Genomic DNA, 17,734 nt, shown 5'->3' on the forward strand with positions numbered 1-17,734 from the left:
TGTGAAAAGTTATTTTGAATATATTGTGTATTATGCGTGTTTTGTGGTAATGCACGATACGCGTATAATTATCACGATGGTATTGGTAATGTTTGAAACGGGTCTGAAACGAGGTTACGAGATACTTATTGCTCGTATACGTTTCACGAAAATCCATTATAACAATAAGGCTAAATATTTAACGAGGCCGTCTTTAGCATTAATTGTACACTGCCAGACAGGCAATTTAAAATTTAAAACTTGTCTGTGTGGTATATCAGGAAAATAAATAGATATGTTTTGATTATAAACGTAATTTAAGTCTTTTCTATTTTTAATCACGTAATCTTCTATCTGTTGGAAGAACATAGTTTTATAATCTTGATGCTCCAAATTTTTCTAGGGATAGTGTAGGTACACTCGAAGATAGAATTGGTAATGTTCGTGTTAGATATTTTTACGTCAATGTTACTAAGTTATTGAGACAGGAAATGAAACTTAAATTATGTTCTCGCTGAAAAAAATCTTTTATTTCTAACATTCAATATTTTAGTTGTGTATAACTTAGTAAAAGCTGTGGAGCCGAAAACCAAATATAAAACTGATTTATTTTTTAGATTTCACGTCGCGGTATTTTGGACGTTTGCCCCGCTAGATTATTACCAGACAGACCACTGTGCGTCGCTGCGGTTTTGCATTCGGCTTGTAACGGTGAATATGTTGTTTTGCAGCTATTGCAAACGTACGCTGGCCCCTACATCGACTTTAAGTTGGGACAATGTGGGTCAAATGACTCGCAGGCACAAGACTCGCGCGTCGCTGAACACCCGGCTCTGGTACAACTTTACGACCCACCGTTCCTCCCTTTACGACGACTTTTCATGTCTGCGACGCCTCCGCTTATCTTCTTTCGCAATTTCAAACATTCATGTGTGCTAGTTGCTCGGTCCGCGCGTTTTCTCTCTCTCTCTCTCTCTCTCTCTCTCTCTCTCTCTGTCGGATGATTTCGCGATCATAAGTCTGCGCAGGATATACCTTTCTCGACTTATACCTTGCAGGATATACGTCGAAGGCTCAAATTTTACTTAAAGAATATAGATTGTTTCATGAGAGATGTGCATTTTACTTTGTGAACGTTTCGTTGATAGTTGTTGAATGTTATTTAGAATAATTTATTTTTTACAGTTCTTCGAAGTATGGTTTCAAAGAAATGCAAAGAAGAATATGTATTGCTTTGTGGAAATCTTATTAGTATTAATTGCGTGTGAACATAATATTCATGAAGATACAGTTTAACTTTTATAGTTTGATAGGTTTCAAAGCAGTATTCAGCAAGGATACTCCTGTGGCAGTAGGTTTAATTTTCTGTAATATTACAGTGAGGTAACACTATTGGAATATTATGTTCCTTTAGTTCGCACTTCTTAATCTAAAGTTCATGGTTGTTGTATTAATGTAACGTTTCATTTGCAGACTTTCCTCCTGTTAATTTGCATTATTGAATTTCATTTTCTATCATATTTGTGACAGAAAACTGGGTCGATTCGTCCAACTCGCACTTTTTTCTGTCATCTTTTTCATCCGGAACCTTACGGAGTTCCGTGTATCCATATTTCATTTTAAAGTCGTAGAAATTCTTCTTACCTGTGAGACTATGACAGATAATCTTCTCTAGCTTCCCTTTTCATTTTTATGGAGTTTTAATGTTGGAACTATCGACGAGTGAAGCGTGGAACTTGCATCAGAGAAATGAAAGTGCTGAGGGATGGGAAAGGTTTTAAAGTACAGTAAAGAACTCAATTTTTCATTTGTATATATTTTAATCCTTCAAATTGTAAATCCATAAAAAAACGTGTTGTACAAAAGAATGACAAATTAATCCAGTAGTTCTGCGGTGGTTTCCAGAATAAAAAAATCGCAAAAACATTGTTTTTCAATTCAAGCGTTGCGGTATTCAGTGATACTAAAAAATCGTTGCGATACAAATCAATCGAAAATCACGAGAGGTACAAATTTCAAACTTAATAATAGATATAATGTATCAGTCAGTTTCACGTTATCAGGCTTTATTTGATTTCGGTCATCAAAAATAATATACATATTGTCGCAAATATGAACCGGAGAGCGTAAAATATTGGATCTGTGTTTTTTCAACCGCCAGTGTCAATTACGAAATACAGGCACCAGGTAATTAGAACGGTCGCGAGTAACTCACGGGGTTGGAACAGGGGCGGTCAATGGCATTTTTCAAGGTTTACAATGACACTCGAAACGTTAACCCCTTTGCCGGATGGGGTTGCGCGCTGTGTGAAATGAAATCTCGACTCCGTTAAACACACTTTTGGATGCCGCTTTCATGGAATCACCGGTCTGAAATGTCTAGAGGGAATTTTTATTTTTATTTCTCAGCTAGCCTCGCCGTTAAAATGACGCGTTTCAAGAAAGCTCTCTATACATAAACAGAAATTTCCTTAGAGAAATATTTTAAAATTAATTAAGGACACAATAACTTGAAAAACGAGATAATTTCAACTATATTTCATCGAGAGTATGTAAAAACATTTTCATACGAGCAACGATTTGTCAGTCAACTTTGCGAGCTTAACGTTTGAAAATCAGACACTAAAAATTATTCACTCGCGACATCTGATGGATTCTCTGAACTAGACGTGTATTAATTCATTTTATTTTCAATATTTTTCAATTAATTTACATTACTGAATTACGTATTTTACAAAGATTCGTTTAATAACCTTTCATCAGGGTTTCCCATATATTCCACAATTTTATGAAATTTAAAGAAATTGGATCGTTATGATTAATTGTTGCTTGGTCCTGAATCAAGGTTGAGACACATGTGTTACGTGTATCGTGTTCTGTAGTTCTCTCGTTGTCACATCCTCTGTTGGTTATCACGTTGGTCCAGAGGAGGGGAAAAAAAAAAGAACGAAGAAAATCCGTGGAACTAGATTGTGCGCAGCGGCTGCGAAAAACGAGAAGTCGCTTTACATTCCGGTTGGCGAGTCCGCGGCCGCGCGATCAAACGATGCCGAGCAGAAGAGAAAACGAGTCGAGGTTAAGCGAAATGCGCTCGCGTCGCGGCCAGGAAAAGTGCTCCTCTCTCTTTCTCTCTTTCTCTCTCTCTCCTTTTCTCTAGACCGAGTCATCTAAGCGCTGCGCCGCCCCGGTGACTGCTATCGAACACGCGTGAAATTAAAATCAGGTCACTGCCGCTGACTGCCGCCAGAACGACCGGCTCTCGATATTTTCAGCCCGACTTGGATGATCGTTGCTTCGTACATATATGTACATACGTGTAAAGATCGCTCACACCGATCGCGGGACCGTGTCACCGAACGTTCTATAAAATTAATGGATACCACCTACCCTATCGTGAACGAACGCTTTTTCGTGACGATCCATCGAGCACACGCCGCACCTGGGTCACCTGGGTCACCTGGTTGCTCTTCGTGGCATTTTTATTTATTTCGCGTTGAAATGAAACTTTAAAGAGAATGCTATTTCCCTTGTAGTGAAGAGTATAACTGACCTGATCACATAGATTTTTATACATTATTATTAATATATAAAAATAATAATATGTAATATATAAAAATAATATTTATATTATTATTATTAACGTGTTAACTAGGTCGTTTCTCGATAAAAGAGTAAAATTAAGGAATTAATAATCAATAAAAGCACGTTGATTGTGGTTTGGTCAATCTTGATCTCTGTAAATGAAATTATAACGTGATTTGTTTTTTAATAGATATAACGTGGCATCTTCAAGCTTTCGTTATCCATTTTCCGAGGTCGATTTACCCTCTTTAACGATCTTACGTTGTAGTGCGATTTCTATAAACAGAACTGTCCTAGATGAAACAAGGCTAACGTTTGAAAAACGCGTATAAGGTGTTAGAGAAAGGGGACGCGAGAACCTGACGAGACTACGGTCCAAGAGCCAGGAAACTACTTGGTTTTTCATAGCGGTTCGCTATACGTGGATGGACATGCAACGTTACATAGTCAGGGCTGAAGAAAATGTGGCATACCACGACTGAAATGTAAATCGTTTGCTTTTTTTCTTTTTTTTGTTTTTTTTTTTTTGTTTTTTTCGAGAGCTCGGTGTTCTTCTCCTCGTTGTTGCCCGCTTTACGAATGCACCGGCTCGGACAAGGGAAACGATGCCTCGGGCGACCAAAGGAGAGAATGGGAGGAGGATCTCCTTGACTAAAAGGTGTCTAGTTTAAATGACGAGGGTGGCTCTTCGTGAGGAATGAAATTACTCGAGACAAATTCCTCGTGAAAAAGGTGCATTCAAAATTGCGCCTTTGAATTTTTAAATATTCGTAGCGTTGGTTCGTTGAACTCGAAGGAAAAATGCGAGTGACGAGATAATTATCGGATAATTGAGGCGTGACTTTATTCGAGCGAAGTAATTTCGTCGTGTGCCTTCTCGCAATCAAGCGATTCGTAAAGCTTATGGTCTTGTTTCGTTCGCTGTCGTTTTCGACATTATTAAAGTGTGAAATTGCATATGCAGTGGATAAAAACACTGTGAAATATTCGAAGTATAGTGGTTACTATCGAAATTCGATTTTTTGTATCATATTCCTGATACAAAAATTTAATAATAATAATTTAATAATAATAAAAATTTTTTTTATTATTAAATTATTATTTATAAAATAATATAAAAAAGAAAAGAGTGCGAAAAAGGAATTGACATAACTAGAATATATAAAGACACACTTAAATAAATATACTTCATGAACGACGCCGTGATAATTATACATTATACATTTTTTTTGTCGCGCAAATTGTCGAATTCAATTACGACCGATTTGTTTTCTACGATACAACACGAAATGAAATCGAGATAATTCCGATCAATGAATCGCAACTGAACGACACGACCGCTTAGGGGTTAAACGTCATTTTTCAGAGAAGACGTCGAAACGAAGTCGACGAAGAAAGACTTGTCAGAGAATCGTCAAAGGATCGTTTCGCGAACGTTTCGAACGAGAGAGAGGGCCGTTCTCGAAAGTCTTTTTTAACGAAACGCGAAGCGAAAAGACGTCGCGTCCCGGATTCTTAGGTGGCCGCGGCGTACCACAAAAGTTCACCGGCTGCGAAGCACTTTGTCCGCCCCTTTTGCCACCGTTTGCCCGCCCAGCGGAGAGACCCGTAGGGCATAAGGGCACCCGCTTGCATTGGCGTCGCTCGCCGTAGCTGGCCCGGCGATTTTTCTCATCGCGAAAGTCGAAACCTCTCTTTTGTCGTCGTTGGCCCGTGCCAATATTTGCTCTGGTTCTTGGCGTTCGCCCGGCTAAACGATCGAGCCTCGGCCATGTGTAAACTGCCTGGGAAACGGAAACGGAACGGCGAATAAACCGCATCGCGTTCCAGAGCCCCGATGAGGAACGTTATCGTGACTGGAATTGTGCCGTGTGCTCGCCGTTGTGTGTCGTTCGCGGGCTCAAACGGGCGACGGTTTTGAAGAAAACGAGGCTGCGACCGCAAATCCGTAACGAGCGGCATTCAAGAAGGAAGGAAAGGCTTTCGCACAAAGTACGAAAGCGGCGCGGAGAGACCGGTGATCATCCGTCAAATCCACAGAAACGCGTACAATGCATGCCAGATGGCGACGCGCGTTCATTGCACTCCTTTCTCTATGCTCGGCAGTTGCTAAGTAGCCAGCTTGTATGCTCGTTATCTATCCTCGAATTTTTTTGCAATTTGAGGGCAAGCCTCGGTGATATTTTAGAGACCAGATTACGTGTCCGAACGAGATACTACTCAGAGTAGCATCATGACCGTCGATTTACTTTCATTATGCTTGCAACGATAATATCGTTAATGATTCTCGATACTGTGAAAATTCGAATCGCTGCGAGTGTGATTCGATTTCTCGAAAGTCTTGAGAGAATCCTGAGTTTTGAAAGTCTTGAAGCTTTTGACAGACGACGAAATTATTGAGTTTTAAGCATTAAGATTAAAAGAAAGAAATAATGGTTCCTTTAAATAAACACGAATATTTCAGTTATGATGTTAACATTTCTAAATGTCGGAGCTGTACCCAAGGATGAAACTAGCTGTCAAAAAATTGACTTCGTTTAAAAAGAAATTTTAGGTTAGGCTGCTTTAATAAACTTTCCAGATCAATGATCTATACCTGGGATAAAACGTAGAAAATGTTTGTAGAAAATACCGAATACTTATCGTCTGTTAAGATCATCGAGTTTTGAAACTGAAAGATAAACCAAGACTTTCAAGACCTCGAAATTTTCAAATTTTCAAATTTTCCACCATAACTTAATTTGCGGAGTTTCATCAACTGTACGTATACGTACGCTCGAAACATCCTTGCTGAATATGCTCCGTCGTTCCGGCCTTAATCGTTGGATTTCGATCGTTGCGACACAGCGTATAATTGTCCGTGAACCATGCAGCTTGATAATCCGCGTAATCGTTTTAACGCCGATAAATACTCATTAAATGCGGATCTAAGCACGGACTTCGTTACATTCGCTGGACGTTATCTTCCGCGCACTCTATTATTTATGGCCTTGCAGCATAGCTCATCTGGTACATTAGGCGCACGAATATCACAGTAACTAGGTGTCCCTGTTTTACGTACACACATTCCTCTTGTTTATTTATATTTTCCTCCGTTTATTTACACGTTGATTTGCTCGATATCTATCTGCTTGCTTCGTTGTTGGTTCGTTTAAAATTAATTCGTTTAAAATAATTTTATTAAGCGCACGAATGTATCACAGAGATTAAGTGTTTCTCCTTCACGCATGTTTCTCCTGTTTATTTATATTTTCCTTTGTTGCACACGGAGATTTATTTGTTTATTCACTTGGTCGGCCACCGCTGCTTTTGCTCGTTGTTGGTTTGTTGAAAATTATCGTACCGAGACACGGGGAAACAGAATGTAACAACAATTATTCATGCCACTGTCCCTATTCTCGTTTGCGCACGTACAATTAGAAACGTCCCGTAATCCGAGTCAGTTTACCAGTAGTAGCGATCAGAATCGCTAGGAGAAACTTGAGGCTATGAATAGTTATCGGTGCAACCGCGATCTCTCGCTGGATAGACGCCGGATTTACAGTCCACGGTGCACTGATTTCTCCAATGTGACAGTTGGTCTGGCAGATCGGAAGCAGCGTGGGCATCCTCGTCTGGCACGTACGGCTCAGGCTTGCATTCGATTTGCATGCAGGAAATTCGAGCGTCGTTTCTAACCAGAATCGATTACGCGATACTCCCTCCCGTTTGCCGACTGATTTCCCGACTTTCCATCTTCTCGGTCTTCAACCAGACGAGTTGTTTTCACCATTTGAAAAAACCTATCTCCCGAAGTGTGTTTTCGCTCGCAGCTCAGAAATTAACTACAGTCTATTGTATATCTTTCTCTCTCTCTCTCTTTTTTTTTTTTTTTGACGAGGTTTGGAAGTTGGAAACACTAGTGGGAAATTCGAATCAGTTTTAGAAGGTGTTGAAATTCAATTTTGAACTTATTGTCCATTACGATTTATTATTAGTAGTAAATTGCGGTTTCCTATATATTTTTGTGAAACTTTAAAATTTGGACACGACGCGCAACTGTGATTGTGTTTTTTTAATCTTTGTCCCGTTTTCTTAATTATTCTCTCGGAGGTACGAATACGAATGAATCAATTTGAATCCATCATCCGGCGATGGAGAAGAATAACTTTTCTAGAATAACTTGAATGCTAGAATTTAAATTTGAAACTTGAGCCGGAGAAATGAAAGTGTTGAAATTCAATATGATTTCGGAATTAAGGAGGAATAATTTGGTTTAGATTGGTCGAAATAAAACGATTGGCTTAAATAAGACCCGAAGATTGCGCGCAATTGAATCCGATAAATCGAAAGGATGAATTATTTAACTCGATCCAAATATACCTACTGACTCGAATAACCCTATCTTACCTTATTCCTTAGGGAAGGTATTAGGGGATTTCGGGGACCGTTTTAAGGGATCAACCACGGGTGAATTTATACCGGTATTATCGCAGCGAACTGCGCGAAACTCTCGCGATAGATCGGTAAGATTCGAATCATCTTAGGACAATGTGTCTACCTAAGCGTGTGTCAGGCAATATCTCGCTTGACGCATGGTGGCTATTAAGGTGCCGTTTGATAGTTTAATCGCTTGCAGGCCTCGTTCTTTCTCCCTCGACCTACTTCAACCCTTGTGAACGTTCGACTCCGCGATTTCGGAATGGGGAGAACGTTCCTTAAGGAAGATGAAGGATGCCATCTAACACGTTCAACTTTGTCCTTATGTTCTTTCGAATCGACAATACAGTTTCGTTCGTGGGCTGTTCGTTTACTATTTTTCATTCTGCTCCTTATTTGCCTTTAACGCTGTCCATATTTCAGTCGATAAAGGGTAATATAGTGGATTTTAATATAGTGGGACACACGGACATCCTACGTGCACACATAGCACTTTGCCTTTCTGCTACAGTCGGTCAGAGAGGTCTACGTACATCTCTCAAAGCTCGAAACATTTGAAATGCAAGAGAAATGATTCGGACGTTCTTTCGGATCTTGTTGATTAAAAATATTAAGAACGTTTCTTGTATTTATTTAAATTGTAATACTTTTTTATTATATTGTTCATTTTTCATTGTAGTCTTGTGAAAATTATTAATTGATTGTAATGATAATAACATTATCATTTTGTACTAACATGTCCATAGTAATAATTGCAGAGAAGAGTTTTATATTTTCTATTCCGATTAATAATCATTCTTCTAGAATTACTTTTACAGAAAGTATACATAAAATGTTTTAAAATCCTCGTCTTTTTCGAAATTTGATATACGTAGACTTTTACGACCAAATGTAGATGCTAACCTCAATTTCTTTTATCTTTCTGTTCACTATGTACAATCCAGTGCTTCGAATACAAAATAATGATCTTTCTAAAATTACCTACATTCCAAATTCGATTTTTTCTCACTTTCTTGCACAAACGTTTCGATTTTCCACCCCCTTCATTCACAAATACACTCGTATCACTTTTTCTCGCTCACATTGAACGATACTCCTCCACCAAAAGTCCATGAAATTATCCGCGCACGAAATAACCAATATCTATGTATACTCGGTCGTTCTTTTATTTCCAAGATAACCACTCGAGCGAGATGCAATCAAGAGAGTTCACGCACGAGCACTCGCGACTCGACGGAGAGCCGACACCGGTCGTTTTTCGAGCGCGCGGCGGGGTGTCGGCGGAATCGGCGCGATCACCGAGATTTCGGAACGTGCCACGATAAAAGATTAGATCTCTCGGACGTGCGCGGCACCGCCCGCCACGATAGGTGCCCGGAACTGCACTTTAATCTCGCGAAGACACGAGGCGAAAGAGGAACCGGAATTCCGAAACCTTTGACTCGTTTATCGCGACGCACTCGACGCCCGGTGTGTCGCGTACGCGCCGCGAAATCGGAGTGTTGATTTTGTTGAGACGGAACGTTCCGGTCGGATTGAATTTCCGGTGGTGAAAGGAAAAGTACAGGAGACGCGCGAGAAACGTGGAAATGCGACGTTGTTCCCTATCGGCGTGTCGATAACGATGCAAATGAGATCTGGACGAGGGAACACGTTCGCGAAAAAACAGGATATATTGTTTTCCCTTCTGAGGGGAGCACGCGAGCTAGCTCCGTGCGAACCGACGACCGAATGTTTCACATTCGGGACAAGCGTACACACGACGTACCGAATTCTAAAGTGTAAGTGTGAAGATAGATCGGGATAAACGAACGACATTCGTTCTCGAGAGGAACGAGTTGGAAAATGATAATGTCAGTTGTAATTGAATTTGATTACGCGAGGGTGTTCTTGAAAATAAGCCACGGAACACAATTACATTAATATGTAGCCAATTGTTAGTTATTAGATCGGTGCATGGGAAATATTTTTCAAATGCAACTTTGATTGCGTGTATTTAATCAGAATCTGATGGCACAGTTTTTCACCTAACAATATTCTAAATTCATAGGAATTGCTAGTTTCAAAATTCAAACATCCTTGAAACAGAGCCAAAGCAACGGCGGCTGCTTCAATTTATACATTGAAATATTCTGCAGATAGAACGGAAGATGCGTTTGACCTTCCGAAAGAAATTTTCAGACAACTTTTGAATAATTTACAGAATTGTTCGACAATGGACAAATTCAAACTGAAAAGAAACACCTAAACATCCTCGAACTCGATTTTCGACGAAAATCGACGCACGAACGAGAAAATGTTATCCTTTCATTCCCGTTCTTATCATTGTTCGTAGAATCATCAGTTGGCCGATCGTGCCACCGATTTTCCGACGCACCCTGTGTACGGTGGCGAGATACGTGCGCGACATACACACGGGGCGCGTGACACACGTGCTAGTTATGTTAACAATGCCGGGATACGTACGGTCGCGATCCAATTTTCCACGTGCTCCGGGAGCGTATCGCCACCCACGGTAAGCGGTTTACGGGCTCGGCATGTCATAACGTGGCCACCTGTCTAAATGCAATTGCGGATCGCGCGGTGAACCGACGCGGCCCGTTGAATAATTTTACGATCGTACGAGCTTACAAAGCTCAGCCGCAAGCTTTCCGCTCGGAGGAGAAAGAGAGAAAGAGAGGAAGAATCGCCTGGCGGATAGTGTATCACTAACGAGTAGCGTCTCACCTACGAGTAGAGCGCGATAATTGCGATCGAGAAACACGGAGACAGATTTTAAAAGGTTTACTTCGAAAGGAGTGAAAGACCTTTCGCTGCGAGATACGCGAGCTTTGATTTCTGGATGTAAAAGGCAAGTCGGACGAAGCTGTATATTTACAGAGAATCGAAGAACATAGCATTTCGAAATTCAACTTTGAGTCGAACGATAGAATTTGTCGTGCGTTTACGAGAAACTCGGGGAAATATAGTCTCCGAACGAGAAAATATTGGGGAAGTGTGGTAGGAAAAAGATACTACGTCGTTGCAGAATCACTCTAATGTACGCACAAGAACAGAATATATTTTAACAGCTATGGTGAAAATTCAATTTTGAACTCTCTGTGTGTCATCAGCACGAGATGGTCGATAGTTTTTTATCCAACAATGAGAAAATATCGAGAGAGTTCATGGTCAAAAATAAAAGTTAAAGTTGCTGCATCTTTACAAAGTCATTCCAACGGAAGAGTATAATAATTACACCGCTACAGTCAAACTGAAACAGTTAGAAATTCAATTTGGAACTTCGTTGCGCAGCAAGAGGAAAAGAAAAATTTTACAAAATTACTAGCCGGAACATAAATTCCAGACCTGTATCTACTACGACCCGCAGTCTAATCCAACTTCGAGCGCAAGAGGTAGAAATTTCTCTAAAAACGAGAAAAGAAAACAGAGGGTCCATTTTCACTGGAACGACACGAAGAAGCAATTTCTGGACACTCGATCTTCACGGCGGGAACACTGCGCAGGGGACCAGGAAGTTGGATCACGTAATAAATTACCCGTCAATCGAACTCGCGCTCTTTCAGCCTTCTCCTTTCATCCCTTAAAATTATAATACCGAAGGCGAAGCTGCTCGTGATAAATCATGCAACCGTTGTTGAGCGATCGCCGCGTGCACAACCGAGCGGTAAATCTCCCTACTTGGATCTAATAAATTTCCCATGCTGCTAAACGGCTGGAAAAAATACTATCCCTCGCGGATCGGGAAATATTTTCCCGTTTTATAATCGTCGTCGTAAATCGTCGCGACGGTGTCCGCGGTCGCGCACTTCATCATCGAAACACAATTCCTCGTTTCTGTACCGGAGTCGTTTTCCCTCAACTCGGCGATAAGCCCGGGTGGATCGACGAGAATTCTGTAGATACGGGGAATTCAATTTCCTTCTTGCGACTGGCCATCGTTGACGGTGGTTTCGGGGTGACAACGGTGCGTGAACGACGAATTCCAAAGATACGTAGGTAATTGAATTTTTCATAAAATTCAGCGAGAATTTGACGTGGATGAATCCGCGTCAATGTGCGTTTTCGATCGTTGTCTTCGATCCAGCTCGACGGAGGACGTGTTTTCACGATTTATTTCTTGTCTCGGTTTCTCACGAATGCTTCGAAAGCTCGATCTCCATCTCCTGTTTCGTGCAGAAGTGGTATAAGGTGTCGTCGTATGAGGATTGGTGTATATAAAATGTCGAGTTTGTTAATTATCATTAAAGAGGAAGAAATCGGATATATTCATCTTATGAAGATTTATAATGGAAATATCAAAATCTTGTATCATTCTGTAGCCATGAATATTTAGTACAAGTTTATATTTAGAAATATCCTGAAAATTACGAAATACATTTGGCATTTGAGAAAGGATGAAACGTTGAAGAAACCTCCCGTTTCGTCGCGTGCGTTCGTTAAAAGAAATTGAAAGTTAAGACCAACTCTGCTGCTTCAACCCTGTTTCAAGAATTCTTTGAATTTTGAAATTAACAATTACTGAATGAATTTCGTCGATCGAAAAAATATAGAAATAATTACTTCAGTTAAACGCATGATATTTTGAAAAGGTTACACACGGTCAGAATTACATTGGAAGAACGACATTTCGTATGCACCAACCCAATATAATTTTACAATGGCTCGCGTAAAAGAACTTTTACTTTTACTTCGTCCCTCGTTATTCAGAAATTACTTTTATTATTATAGCTTGCATGATTTTTGCATTAAACGACTCGTACGTTGTATCGATAGAGAGAGAATCGTAGATCCAGAACGAAACAAATTTTCCAATCATCGACACATCACTGCTCCAAAAATTTCTTTTAATCAAACGTCTATAGTTCTCGTTTTCCACATTTCTTACGAGGCGCATCTTCCATCGAGAAGAATCCCAACGATGCGTACGTGCATCATCGTTCGTTTTTCCGACGGCGATCGTGGCCGAGTGCACGCAAAATCATCGTCGTATCGCGAAACGAATCGGACGAATCGAGGAAATTCGGCCGCCGAAAATTCGGCTGGCCTCGGCTGGCGCGAACTACTACTCGCGAAACATCACTTTCACGATTTCACGCGTGGACCGATTTTCTCGAGAATTTCCCGACGGGATCCTCGGCCACTCGGATCCAACTATTTTCCAGTAATAGTAAGCGCGAGGCTTGTCTATGTCTGCCGCTAGTTGCTCGCGTAGTACTCGAGGGTGGGGGGTACCGCGCGCCTTCTTAAAGCTTTGCGGTTTTTTCAAAAGCGGCGCGTCGACTCCCACCACCGTCAACCACCTACCCCACCACTGGACGTTGCACTTGCTTCTTCCTCCGACTTGCATTCTCTCCGTCTCGTTCCCTCGTCCAAGTTCATTTACGTCGCTGTCCCTCCTTCTCTGTTTATCTGTTCGTATCTTTCTCTCTTTCTCTCTTTCTCTCTCTCTCTCTCTTTCTCTCTTTGCTTCTATCTTTCTTCGTTCCATTTGGTTTCTCGAGGCTAACGTGGTCTCTACCTCTGCGTCTCCCTTCCGTCCCCTCTCCGCTTCACGTTCCCGCATGCCTCTAGCTCTTTTTCCGACACGATCGCCTGCATCGGCTGCGCCAACTTGGCCGTGCAGTTTCGCGCTCGGTCTCTCTCCAACTTCGGTTTTCGCTTAATTTGTTTGCTTCCACGGGGCGAGAAGTTCCCTTTGGCACAAAAACACGGAACAAACAACGATAATGCAGAAAGACGTAAAGAGCGTAGAGACGCAAAAAAGACGTAGAGGGAAATAAAATATAACGAGAAAAATACGCATGAGTGCAGCGTCATCACAGATTGGATTGTTCAAACGATCGTCGTGGCTGAGTTTCTTGAGAACAGTCATCGAGAAAAATCGGAAGAACTAACACGGAGACAATCGGGCGATTTCACTCCGCAGCGGATTTAATCTTTTCCCCGTCCGATCGAATTTCCATGACCTGTATCGCCGCGAAGAACGTCAAGGTATTTTCGTGGAAATTTACGGCGCGTCCGGTTCGATGATTGCAGACACGGATTTCACGAGGGATCAGCAAGGCTGAGATTTTTACGGACATGAATAATTTATGCTCCAGCACGAGGCGAAGATGTCGCAATGTGGTTAGCGATTGTGGTTACCGGTGCTCCGTTGCATCGATTTTAGAACGATTACTCTGTCCAAGGACTGCGGCGCCGAAAGTCGATAGACTTTGTTTTGCTGCTGGTTGTTATTGAAAGAAAAGTACTCGAAAGAAATGACACAGTTGTCAGTTTGTTGGCTTCGTAATTTTCGGTTATAGTTTCGCAAAAAGGTACATTGTTACTGCGACCGATTGCGCTTGAGCAACCACGCTCGAGAGATAAATAAGGGTAATTATTTCCGCTACCAGGTTCACTTCCGGGCACGAGTCACGCGAACGCTTTGCGAAAAACATCGGAGCAACTGTTCCGTTCCTTGATACGCCATCGTGCGAAAATTTCGATCAATCTGTTTGCCGATAGTGGAGCTTAATTCCACGTGGCGAGGATCCGCTTCGACGAGGAAGCTGGGTTATCGCATCAGATTCCTTCCTTTTGGCGTGGATTCGTGTCAATCGTTGAAGGCGTGAACTCGGACGAAACTGCGTGAAACCGCGCGTTCGATCGTTGGATCAATAAGCTCCTCCGGAGAGCACTTGCCAAACCAACGCGAAAGCGATACGATCGCTCTCTCGGATTCTCGAAACACTGGGAAAAATCTATCGAAAGTCTTTGCTATTCTTTAGTAGTTTTCCTCTGACAAACAATTGCCAACAGCGACTTTTTTGTCTCAAGTCTACAGAAGAAATTATTGAAGTTCGTCAAGTTTAGATTTACTTTGAGAAACACTTGCAAAACCAAGCTTTAGATTTTTATTCTTACGTGCCAGCGCAACGTCGATTCAATTCCTCGTATCCGCAAGAAACCGAGAATGTATCAAAATTGAATCTACGTGAATAAATTTTCTCTGGTGGTTCACCTTCGAAGAATACTCGCGTCTGGTTCAATTTCTCTCTGCTATAAAAATTTTCTCTCAAAAGTTTCGTGTCTTGGTCTTTTCTCTCGACTCAACCTAAGGGACCTAACCACATTACGAAATTCTCTATCAAGACACCAAATTTCTTTGATAATTCATTCTTCGGATCGGGTGAACAGCATGGTCCACTATCAACCACGGTGTTGGAACCACGGGTTGATTCGTGCGCAGGGCCCAGGAACGCGGTGATTCGGGGGTCCGGAGTCGAGATAAAATCCTGCGGACGATGAAATAAGCGGACGGGACCGGCAGACTCGAAGTGAAAGAGAGAAAGAAACAGAGAGACAGAGAGAGAGAGATATGCACTTGGTGCTGGCAAGCGGGGAGAACTAGCTGGACGCGGCGCTAATGCGCCTGCTAACCTTACTTTCGCATTGCTAGACTCAATTCATGCCAAGGCTGACTGGGTGCGTTGCCCTCCATTGCCCCTATACTGCCGTCATTGGGTGGCCACCTCTCTGCCCCTCGGCAAGCCCTGGCAGTCGCCGTCGCCCGATGCCACGACGCCCACCGACAGTTTCTTGGGCCCCCTCCCCTCCCCCTCACCCCTTTCGCACTCCCTTGCCCCGGCCTACCCGCTTAGCCCCTGCTAGGCGACTTCGTCTTCGGCTGCAACTCCGCCGATGCAGTTCGACTCTTTCTCTTTCTCTCTCCCTCTCTGCCTCCTCTCTCTCTCTCTCTCTTTGTATGTGCCTACCAGCACTTTGGTTTTAGGTTTTCGTCTTTAACTTCGACGCTGATTCCGGCCGGTGAGTGGTTGAACCACCCACAGGTAGAATTCGAACTTCTACTCGGTGGGCAATTTTTCAGAAATGTCAAAATTCGAGTCACTTGAAGTTAAGGGGTTCGATAATCGGTAAAAAGTACCGAACGTCTTTTGAAATTCTTGAAAGTCTTTCAATAGCCGTGAAAGTTTTGAAGATGTTGAAGGTCTGGGATTCAGTTTTACGTCAGAAGTGTTGGAAAACCTAGTGTTCATGAAAATCTAGATGGTCTTTCTGGATTCTGGTCTCTATGATCGTTGTTTTTTGAAGTCTCGCAGTTGTCTCTGGAGGATTCGGTTCATTTCGATCAGTTTTGGAAAAATCCAAACCGCGTCATCGACGCGAAATATTGGAGAATATTCTGGGAAATTTGCGTCGCATTTATAATTTATGTGGTACATGTTGCGCAGTTGATTGCCTTAATTAATTGCCTTGACCCTTTCAATACCATTTTTTGGCCAATGAAGTCGCGAAGAAACGAATTGAAGATTTGTTCCTACGGAGGGTAATGACACGTAGTCACAAAAATACCCGCACTCTTCTAATTATCGACTCTGAAACATACCTTTAATTGATATAACTTTAATTGATCATTAAAACTAATAGCTAAAGTAACTTTAGTTGATAATTAGCGATCTATTCAGTGATTTTGCGCAGTTGAAAATGTAGGAAAACAAAGTTCGTGCTTCTCCATAGAGCGTCGATATAAATATCTCTGTGACGTACGTTCTTACGGCAAATCCCACCTTTAGATCTCAACCAGCTGCAACGCACTAAGCGTCCCAATTTCTCTTCGTTCCGATCGATACACACGCAGACGACTTCCACCAAACTTCAAGTTCTCTTGACTTGAGTCAGGTTTCCTCAGTTTTTTCATTCTCTTCTCTTCACGCTCCTTTTTCTTTTCGTTCTTAAAGTCTGCGCCATTTGACGTTATTTGTGTTTGGACGTTGCTCGAAAAATATTTGGCTAGCAGATCGCGTCTGGTCCGCTGGGAGCAAAGGAGTACGGGAACGATCACGAGTCGCGATTGATAGGCGAACGATCCTCCGAGAACGGAAATAGAATTCGCGGGAGTCGCAAGTGTTTTTTGGGATCGAATACGGGAAAGCTGTTTCCGTTTCGCGAGTTCGCGTCGCGCTTCTACATACGCTTCTTGTTCTTACGATTGTTCCCCGAGATTCTCTGGAATCTTTTCGTGTGTTTTCGAGAAGTCGCGAACGAAACGATTCGCGACGAAACTTCCACGAAACTTTCTCCAGCGTTTCGCGCGAAGCGACAATAGACTCTGTGGTTCGTAAAAAGTTTTACACGTCCGGTCCTACTTAGCACGGTTGCGACAAACGTGTTGCAAAACCGCGAGCCCAAGTTAGAACTCGACGCAGGTGTGCGTTGAGTACAATCGTCTAACTGGCCGAAAATTTTCCACGCTGCGTTGTCAAACTGCATTTTCATTATCGGAGTGTAGATTGCAAGCGCGTGTTTGATGTTTGATAACATCGTCGATCTACACGGTCGTCTATTTCTCAACAAGAATCGCGATTGATTTATCAGAACCTGTTGCCTTTTCGAGTATTTTTCAACATTGAAAAAGTTCAAACTTTGTTTCGTGCTGCGCAGAAGTGACATAAGTACATAACTTTATATATGTATATATATAATGGCTCGCGTGAAAGAAACGTAACATTCGTACAGAACTTTCATTTTGTCCCTCGTTAGTTGTAATTATTGCATTCGAAATGATGGATTTCACGAGCAGGTAAAGTCATTCGGAAGAATTTCGTTGAACTTTATGCTTGACCTCTGCGAAAACCTGAAGCGCGAAATGAAATGAATTACTCCGAATGTTAGTCCAAGAAAAAATGCAACCCGATGATAGTATTTGAGGGCTGAATATTTATTGGACTTCTATTGGAATATCAATATT

General features: G+C 41.8%; 1 protein-coding gene and 1 long non-coding RNA gene across 4 annotated transcripts in view; one reads left to right on the top strand and one right to left on the bottom strand.

Moving 5' to 3' along the window:
- Positions 1-17,734, top strand: part of LOC122529876 — a 124,459-nt gene that overhangs the window by 52,808 nt on the left and 53,917 nt on the right. The gene's annotated exons all lie outside the window — the stretch shown is intronic.
- Positions 1,780-13,403, bottom strand: LOC122529878. Of its 3 annotated transcripts, none has more exons than XR_006306868.1 (3): positions 12,744-13,403; positions 6,336-12,146; positions 1,780-3,529 (listed from the first exon to the last, which is right to left on the bottom strand). It is a non-coding gene; the product is annotated as an uncharacterized LOC122529878 (long non-coding RNA). The 3 variants fall into 3 exon arrangements; XR_006306867.1 differs by having other exon boundaries at positions 12,698-13,403; XR_006306866.1 differs by having other exon boundaries at positions 6,336-13,403.

Source organism: Frieseomelitta varia, unplaced genomic scaffold, assembly GCF_011392965.1.
Source record: "Frieseomelitta varia isolate USP_RPSP 00005682 unplaced genomic scaffold, Fvar_1.2 scaffold_313, whole genome shotgun sequence".
In the NCBI taxonomy this organism is placed as follows: domain Eukaryota; kingdom Metazoa; phylum Arthropoda; class Insecta; order Hymenoptera; family Apidae; genus Frieseomelitta; species Frieseomelitta varia.